Here is a 10,427-nt window from a genome sequence, read left to right as displayed (position 1 = left end):
TGACGGATGAGGGAACTGAGGCTCCAAAAAGAAGTAAATTTGTTCATGGTCACAAAGCTAGTAATTGTCAGAGGTAGGATTAGAACCCAGGACTTCTATGAGTATCAACTCTTTCAACTCAAAAACACTGGGATATATCATAGTTAACAAGAAGAACAAAATAATAGTTTAGGATTAAAGAGTGCCGGGAGATGAACTATTTATGCTAAGCTTTATGTCTTAAATATACTTTTAAGATTACTTTCAAGGTTACAAGTATATATTCCTCTGTAATTAGAGAGCAAGATTCATTCCTATTTATAGTCACTATGGGATATGTGCAAAGAATTCTACAGAGTTGTTAGCTATAGCTGTTTCCACCAGCCTGCCTTAGTTAAAAAAAAAAAAAAAAAGCTGGCCTTGGTGTTAAGAACTGGATTTGACCCATTATTATGACCTCATCAAGTTGCTTAACCACTCAGTGAGAGAGAGAGAGAGAGAGAGAGAGAGAGAGAGAGAGAGAGAAAGAGGGGGGCAGAGAGAGAGAAAGAGAGAGAGGGGGGAGGGAGAGAGAGGGGGGGGAGAAAGAGAGGGAGAGGGAGGGGGGACAAAGAGGGGGGAGAGAGAAAGAGAGAAAGAGCGGACAGAGAGAGGGGGGACAGAAAGGGGAGGGGACAGAGAGAGAGAGGGAGGGGGGACAGAAAGAGGGGGAGCGAGAGAAAGAGAGAGAGGGGGAAAGAGAGAGAGAAAGAGGGGGGAGAGAGAGGGAGAGGGAGGGGGGACAGAGGGGGGAGAGAGAGAGAAAGAGAAAAAGGGGGGACAGAGAGAGGGGAGACAGAGAGGGGAGGGGACAGAGAGAGAGGGGGGACAGAAAGAGGCGGAGAGAGAGAGAAAGAGAGAGGGGGGAACAGAAAGAAGGGAGAAGAGAGAGAGAGAGAGAGAGAGAGAGAGAGAGAGAGAGAGAGAGAGAGAGACGCTCTTAATTGCAGAGATAGTGCCTATCTACATTGTTAGAGAGTTTCCTCACATGAGAATTCTTTATAATCATGAAATCACAGATCCAATCCCCATCCTTTTTTCACTTAGCTTTCTTAGTCTATTAACACCTTTTACAAGGAATCACTTGAAACTGAGCGGAACATTATAACTTCTCTAATTAAATTTCTTGAACTCTTAAACAGGTACATATTTGTATGATTGTGTGCATGAGGTATCATATTGAATTATTAACCATCTCTGGAGAAAAAAAAAATTAACTAGAGCCTCCCTTGGGTCCAAAGAAACCAACCAGGTTCTGACCAGAAAAAAAAGATGACTACTCCATATATAGAAAATTCATGAATAATTAAATTTATAGTATTTATATAGATTTCATTCATGAATATTTCAATGGGCTTATTGATAATTGTGAACTAAGCTCTATCTTTAGCCTAGATAGACTTTTCTTCTTCAGATTATTTCTGTTCTCTCTCTTTGCCTTCCCTGGTCGTCCACCTCACCTCAGTTTGGTGGGGCTTTCTCCACCAAGATCATATCTTTAGAAATGAAAGGGAACTTAGGAACCACCGAAGTCCAACCCACCTCATTTTACAGGTTTACAGAGAGGCTGAATTATTTGTCTAGGGTCAGATAACTATGAGATAGGGTTTAGATAGAATCTTCCTGAGTCTGAAGCCAGCTCTCTATCCATTACTCCAAGCTACTTCTAAGACATATCATATCAGAAAAAGGTAAAAAGTTTAGTTCACACAATTTGCTACATCTGATCTCTCCTCACTTGTGACCAGCCCACACTGGTACCTCTGCTTCTGATGCTCCATTTGCACATTTAGGCTTTGGCTCCAGGCACTCCATTGCTTCTTCAGAGTGATGTAATTTCAGCCTTACCATGTGATTTTCCTCTCTTCCACTGTATTCTTTTCTTCTTCTTCCTTCTCTTTTTTTGTCTGCTTTCTTCCCTTTTTCTTCATTTGTCTCCTTTTCCCTCTCCTCCCCTTCTTTTTTGCCCTCACTGTTTTCCCTGCTTCCCTTTCTCTTTCCCCCCTTCCCTTTCTCTTTCTACTCCATCCTCTTTCTTTTCCTTCTCCTTAAATCTTTCTCCCAATTGTTCTTAGGTTTCCCTTTTTCTCCCTTTTCTTTCTTATCTCTGATGCACTTATCTTTCTTTCCTCTGTTCATCTCCTACTTAGGAGATCAACCACCTTAGTATAGAGCAGACCAGGGGAGTAAAGTCAATAGACCCAGCCCATTTCAGTTTCACTTGTCTTTTCCTCTCCAGGCCAGTTACAGGGTGAGCAGAGAAGGAAACCTCAAGCACAGGACCCCAAGGAATTGCCAGGAACTATCAGCCTGAAGAAGATCTGCATCTTCTGAGTCTAATAAAGAGAGCTGTCCAGGTCAAGATTTATCTTCTGGCCTTAGCACCCTATCTACCCCAACACCCCAAATCATCTTGGATTTATTTTTATTTGGCTTATTCTTATGCTGTATATACTCATATATATGATTTTTGTCTTCTCCTTTACAATGTAATCTCTATAAGGGAAGAGACTCTTTCATACTTTGCATCCTCGGTGCCTAGCACTGTGTCTGGCACGTAGTAGGTATTATGTTAATAAATAGATTAGTAAATAACTAGATTATTTAGCTAGGCTAATAAATAAATAAATATTGCATACATAGAGATACACATACCTACACATATATACACATTTACATGCATGTGTACATGTGTATTGTGTACACAGACACATATACAATGTGTGTATGTACACAATACTATATATAAATATACATACACATATGTCCACACATGTGTTTTCTTCCTCATTGGGATATAATCTTCTTAAGGGCAGGGACTCTTTTTGCCTTTTCTTTGCAGCTTCCTAGCAAAGTGTCTGGCACACAGTAGGGGACTAATAGATACTTATTCATCCTTTGATGAATTGGTCCCTTGGCCCACATCCCTGCCAATGCAAAGAAACGAGTCTGCAGCCCAAGTTATACTGTAGAATGTTTGCATAGCCGGGTTGCTGTTCTAAAATAAATGTTAAATATTTGAATCCATGTTAAGATCTATATTTCATGCTTCCCGACACATTGAGCATTATTTTAATGAATATTTAACTTATTTTTATTTCAAAACCTCCATGCCCTTTTCCGATGCTCTGGAAAGTGTCCTTGGGCCTCCTTTATCATCTCAAGCTCTGGCAACAAGGTGTCTGACAACAGGGCGTTATTGGAAAACATCCTCTGTAAATGCAAAGATTGCTTTCATGTGAAGTGCTTTTCTTGAGTCCAACCTGTACCTGATATGTTATTTTTTTTTTAAATGCTGCTCCAATTTTTCTTTTTTAAAAAAAATGGGATTTGCTTGGTAAAAATGATCGGATTGCTCTCTTTGGTCTTAGCCCTTTGCACCAGAAGCCGAGCCCCTGGGTAGCAATAACAATGAAACAAGAGATTCAGCAAGAAAAAAAAGACTTAAATTTGATTTGTCTGAAAGTCAGGAGACTAGGTGAGAGATGTAAAGAGAGGCCAGTGAAAGATATCTTTGTACTTGCTATTGTTGTATGGCAGTAGGAGGTATAGGATTAGGGAGAGATGGAGGAAAGACGGGAGAAGTGAAAGGATCCATAGACAAAAATAGTCAGACACAGAGACGAATCCCATTTTCCTTTTCATCTTTACACAATCTACCTCTTCTCTGTTAGAGGGCTCACGGTGGCCAAGAGAGCTGGACAGCAGTTTAGCTCAGTTTCATTTGATTCAATTCAATTCAATTCACCAAGCTTTCATTTCTACTCTGACCTCTTTTCCCCATACCTTTTGTCTACACTTGCATTGAAACATTTTTTTCATCTGTTCAGAGAAAACAAACCACCAAGGCAGGATCTTTCTTTCTTTCTTTTTTTAATCCTGCATTTTTATCCCCTCCTTTTTTTTTTTTTTTTTTTTTTTTGGCTTGATACCTCTGGTCTCTATGAGATTGTAGTTTGACTTGCAATTCAATACCCAGACATTAAGGAGAATTTTGCTTCAGTTTCAGTTTGCTTCAGCTCAGTAATTTTTTTTCCAGTTGTGCTCTTTGTAATTCCATTTAGGGTTTTCTTGATAAAGATACTGGAATGGCTTGCCCTTTCCTTTTTTAATTCATTACAGATCAGAAAACTGAGGCAAACAGGGCAAAGTGACTTAACCAGGATCACACAGCCAGTAAGCATCTGAAGTCGGATTTGAACTCAGGAAAATGAGTCTTCCTGACTCTAGATCCAGCCCTCTTTCCACTGTACCACCTGGCTGCTTAAAGCCACCATATTTTAGATTCAGAAGCAGAGCTGTAACCAGGCTGAGGCCACTAAGGCTTTTCCCCTGGGGTAGAGAATTTATAGGGTGTTTTTTGCAGTTGCATAGAAACCTCCTGCTGTCCCTAAACACAATTCCTTTCTTCAGGTAGGTAGACCTCTCCCATCTCTTTACCCAACTATTTTTTACTTGAGGTGCAAAAATTGCTACTTATGGCTCCCTTAGAAAGGTCTAAGGGATTGATTTGTTCATTAGGTCCAAATCTGAGATTTTACAGATGAAAAATCAAAGACCCAAAGAGCTTGTGACTTGCTCAAAGTCATACATTAGTCAAATTAAGACTGGAATTTAGGCACGCTAATTCTCTGGAGCTAGGGTCCTTTTTACTACCCCATGCTGTCTTTCTAGTAGCACCAAATGGAATTCTTCTTTATTCGTAAAGCTCCCTGTGGCAGGTTCAATATCTCTCTACCTGGTCAATTATTCATTCTGAATTGTATTCCTCCTAGGCCAGAGCCTGTACCATCTGCAGTTCTGAGCACTGTTTAATTGATTACCAACCTAATTCTCTGACTGCTGTTTAGCCCTACAGTAATGGGGGTTTCTCGAAAGCAATTTTTAGTCACTAGGAGCTCTCCCAGTTTACTTGTTCTATCTCAATTCTTTTCCAGAACAGTAAACTAGGGTTTCTCCTTTCTCTTTGGGTTATTGTCCTGCTGATCCATGGGAGGGGACAGAAAGAAAAATGCAGGCAGGGCTTTCTAAGAACTTTAAATAATCTCAGACTTGTTTATGCTTTGGAAGAGATGGGCTTCCTGTGTTTGCTGGTTGTTTAGGCAAGTGTGTGTGTGTGTGTGTGTGTGTGTGTGTGTGTGTGTGTGTGTGGTGAGCAAGAGTGATTGGAGATCCTCAACAAAGGAGATGTAGTAGAAAGAGACCCAAATTTGGAGTCCAAAGATTGACACTTTCCACCTGTGTGATACTGGATAAATGATTTCTTTTTGGTGTGTCCCATTTTCCCCCTCTGTCAAATGAAGGGATCCATTCATTCATTCTACACATGCTGTGCAAGGCACGAGATGCTGGAAATAGTGGAGCAGAAAAGAAACAATTCCTGGCCTCTGGGAGCCTACATTCTATATAAAAGTTAGATTAGAATTAGACAACTTATAATTTTTCTAGTTTTAACTTTTAACCTTTCTAGTTTTAAAATTATCTTCATAAAAATATATCCTCAAAACAACCTGCCTGGCACTCTATTATGTTTCTTTCTTTAAGGTCCTTTGATAGTAACCTTAAGATATTTTAAATTCACTTTTGAATGTATATTTCTCTCTTTTGTTTTTATTTATACGCTTGTGTCATATATTTCCCTCCTCTTCCTTTCTTCAAGTCATCCTTTATTTTTTTTTCCTGAGGCAACTGGGGTTAAGTGATTTGCCCAGGATTGTAGAGCCTGAGATCAGATTTGAATTCAGGTGCTCCTGACGTCAGGACTGTTGCTCTATTCATTACACCAAGTAGCTACCCCAAAAAGAAATTTTTTAAAAAGGAAAGAAAAGCATTTAAGCAAAACTAACCAATATATATCCACCAAGTCTGATAGTATATCCAATCTTCCACACCCATTGTTCCCTATCTCTGCCCTTCCCTCCCCCCCAAAAAAAACCAAACAAACAAAAAACAAAAAAGAAAGGGAAGAGAAAGGCGCATTTTGCATTCCTTTTTTTTTATTTTTGACCAAGCTTGGTCATTATAGTCATACAATGTTCACTTTGGGGAGAGACGGGGGAATAGGGTTATGATTGTTATGATTGTTGTTGTTTTCATTTACAATGTTGTAGTCCTTGTATAGTTTTTTCCTTAGTTGTACTTATGTCACTTTGCATCAGTTCATATAAATCTTCCCATTCTTTTCTATATCCTTCAAGTAGCATTATATTATATCCATGCACCCAATTTATGTATCCATTCTCCAAATAATGAGCATCTACTTTGTTTCCAAATTTTTGCTATTATAAAAAGTGTCATACACATTAACAGGATTAAGGCATCAAGTTAACTGGGAGGAACAGCCCGTGTTGTCCCTAGCTGATCATGATATTAGCAGAGATTAAGTGATCTGATTAAAAGTTATTACCAGCAGGGTAAAAGGGACACAGAAAGTAAGCTTCCTTGGGAAGCCAAAAGGCAAGAGGTCCCTCTTGTGACGGAATGGTTTTCGGAAAAGAATATTTTCGTTTTTCTAATAACCCCAATCAATCATCTCCACTATTGCTGTTATACTCCAAGTAGGGAAAACAGAGTCAGTCTGGGGATCTTGTTAGTCTAATAATTTCCTATTATTCCTTTTTACAAACTCCTGGAACTGGCTCCCCGTGAGCTATCCCTTTATAGGAAATTCTGCCTCCCACTTTCATGTTTTTGCACAGCTGGTCTTCCATTTTTAGAATAATTCACTTCTCATCTTCACTTCTTAGAGACCTTCGCCTCCTTCAAAGCTGAGGTGTTACTTCCTGTATGAAACCTTCCAGATGTCCCTAATTATTTGTATTTTCTTCTCAACAAATAAAAGTTGAGCACAAAGGACCTGTTTTGTTGTCAGCCATTTTTTCAGTTGTGTCTCTTTGTAACGCCATTTGGGTTTTCTTGGCAGAGTTACTGAGTTGTTCGCCATTTCCTTCTTCAGCTCATTTTACAGATGAGGAAACTGAGGCAGACAGGATCAAATGATTTGGCCAGGATCACATGGCTTGGAATATCTGATAATGAATTTGGACTCAGATCTTCCTGACTCCAGGCCTGGCACTCTATCCACTGCAGCACTACCTAGCTGTTTACATATACATATGCATGCATGCAAACATGCATATACATACAACACATATATATGCAGACACACAAGCACACACGCACATACATACCCACAAGCATATGTGTATACACATACACATGTTTATACACATATGCAATACATGCAAGTGCCTATATGTACACAATGCTGTGTACACACTTATAAACACGTGCGTATTTATATGCACACATGAGTAATATACATGTATGAACACATATACGTATGCACACATATATGCATGCATGTAAATGTATATAAATGTATAACATTCCGGCAAGAGATGTATGCATATGTGCTCATGTGTGTACATGAATGTAATACACATTTTTCCTTTTATATAATTTCAATATTGAAAATAATAATGTGTTCTCAGTAAAATCTAAAATGACACTACAATGGATATGTTAGGATGCACTAATGAATCCACTTAATGATTATAGATAGTACAGTCCAAGAAGAAGGGCTGAATATAGAGTAAAAGGTGCCCTGGAAAAGACTTGGGATCCAATTTCACCTCTGATGCTTAAACCTCTTTGATATTGAGCAAATAGTTTAGCAGCTCAGCCTCCTTATCTATATGATGAAGAGTTTAGACTCTACAGACTCTAAGATCCATTTCAGCTTCAAACCTATAGTCTTTCCAATCAGATTTGCTATTGAGATGAAAATGCACTCTCCTGATGGAGAGAATATTGGTTTCTTGTATTTTGTGTCCAGTTTCACCTTCTGGATTGTGACAAAGACATGGCCATTATTGGTATCACCATCAAATTTGGGTTTGATGTAATTTCTCTGACTTTTCATCCCACTTGTGGTTCTTCATCGATTGATCATGGGAGGTTGTGATTAAGTTTGTAATCTCATCGACTCTCTTCCATATCCATTTGGCTTCATTCCCTATGCATCTAGTTGCCAACCTATAGACATTTGGGGAATGGATTTATATTTTTGGAGCTTCCCCAATCAATAATAAAGAAAAATGGCTCACTGGTCACATGTGGATATTCTAAAGCTAAAAACACTATGCATTTTTACTCCTTTTGATGACATCTGAAAAACCACTAGTCAATTTGGTGACTCTCACTGATAGATTCTCCAGAATCTCAGAAGTTACCTAGTCCAACCATCCCCCCAATCCATTGTTCTCTTTTAAAGTATCACTGATGGATGGCCATCTAACATCGGCGTGGATATTTTTAATCATGAAGAGGTCTCACTATTTCGTAGTCAGCCAGCCATTCCATTTATGAAGAGTTCTAAAACTTTAATAGCTTTCCTTATATTGAGGCAAAATCAATATAAAGTGAAATTTCTGCTCATTGGGCTTAGTGCCTCTGAACAGAATATGCCTGGTCCAGCTTCTACATGGGGGCTATTCAAATGACTCAGTGATAAAAAAAAAATATTCTTTGTTACATGGGATGGCTCCCTAGGTGAAAAGCACACCAGGAGAAATTCAGGCAATGTAAAAGTAAGATATCGTTTTAAAAATTTTAAGAAAGAAAATATTGAATTTTGTCTAAGAGTTCCTTTGTTTGATTCCAGAGTTTTAAGCCAGGAGCAAGAGGTAGAACCTATAAAGAGAAAATTTTGGTCTCTATAAACTTCCTATTAGAATTTAGAGAGATTCTGGATTTTCCTTTATTGGAGGTAGCATGTTAAAATCAGGGTAGTGGGTTTGTTAGAGTGGAAGTTCCTTTTGTGTATGGATTAAACCAGATGAGGCAGGTGACCTTGCCCTGCCCTCCCTCACTTAAATCCAATTCATTGCATGCTATGGCGTCAGATATTCCAAGCCATGTGATCCTGGCCAAGGACCATGTCATGGTCCTCTTCGAGAACAAAGGACAAAAAACCCAACAAACTAGATGAACAGTGAATCCCTTCTGGTCCTCAAACTCTGTGATTCTGTGAATCCCTTTTCAATCACTTATTTGTTATCTGTGTATCCATGGGCAAATTTTTCAGCACCTCTATTTCCACTCCTGTAGAATGAAGGGCAGTGGGTTAGATGGCATCTAACTGTGAGTAAAAGATTGGATAGTGAGTTTCTCTAGGGCAGGAATTATCTTTTGCCTTTTTAATATTCTCAGTATTTAACAAAGTACCTGACACATAGTGAGGGCTCTATAAATTTTAGTTATTAATATTATCCTTTCCTAAAGAGTAGGTCTGACCATGCCATTCTTCCTATTCAGTAGCTCATTATTATCTCTGGGATCAAATAAAGAATTCTCTGCTTGATTTTTAAAAACCTTGATAATCTGGATCCTTCCTACCTTTCTAGCCTTCACGCAGTTTACCTCCCTCCACAAATCCAGCCAAATTTGTTTTCTTGCTCTTCCTCACACAGAATGCAGCATCTCTTTATTTGGTTACTTTCACTGACTATCTCCTGTGCTTGGGATTATCTACTTCCTCATCTCCATTTCTTGGATTTCCCTGGTTTCCTTCAAGATAGACTCCTGTTCTGCCTTCTTTAAGAGGCCTTTCTTAGTGCCTCTCTCCTAGCCACCCCACCCTCGGATTGCCTTCCACTTTTATACATATCTTGCACTACATTTTGTGCATCTTTCCTCTCCCTTCCCCTTGACCCTACTGCATTACAGTGTAAGCTTTTGAGGGCAGGCAATGTGTTTTTTTGCCTTTCTTTGTGTCTTCAATATTTGGCACAGTGCCTGGCACATAGGAAACAATAAATGTTTCTTGACTGACTAATTAATTGACTCATCCTTCTGGCCATTTTTTCTCTCTGGTTCTCTCTCTGGTCTGGCAATTGTCCCATTTTAAGTGTGCCACTCAGAATTAAACACAATAGTTCAGACATTTTCTGATTATTATAGCATAAGGAAGAGATAGTATAATAAAGTAATCAGAAAGAATGATGATTCAGGAGTCAGAGGATTTAACATCAAATATTGATACTATTAATTACTTGCTTAGGCAATTCACTGAAACCCTTTAGGCCTCTATTTCCCCAAATGAAAAAGGGAATGGAATTGGATAACCCCTGGAGTTTCTTCCAGTCTTAAATTAAAGCTTTTTATAATCAGCATATTTAATGAGAACACTGTTCTTCTGTTAACATTGCCTTGCCTTTTGGAATTGACTCATATTGAGCTTGCAATGAAAGCTCCCAAGACTTTTTTTGGTCCTTCAATCAAATAAAAGCCTTAGAAGAGGGAGAAGGCTCAATCTTGGGAGATTCCATTCTATCTTTGCCGTCCTCTACCATGACACTGACCAGGACTGGACATTAGGGTCTTTTATACTGGAGTGAAGCAATTGA

The sequence above is a fragment of the Antechinus flavipes genome, chromosome 4 (assembly GCF_016432865.1).
Source record: "Antechinus flavipes isolate AdamAnt ecotype Samford, QLD, Australia chromosome 4, AdamAnt_v2, whole genome shotgun sequence".
Taxonomy (NCBI): domain Eukaryota; kingdom Metazoa; phylum Chordata; class Mammalia; order Dasyuromorphia; family Dasyuridae; genus Antechinus; species Antechinus flavipes.
This window is presented reverse-complemented; position numbering follows the sequence as displayed.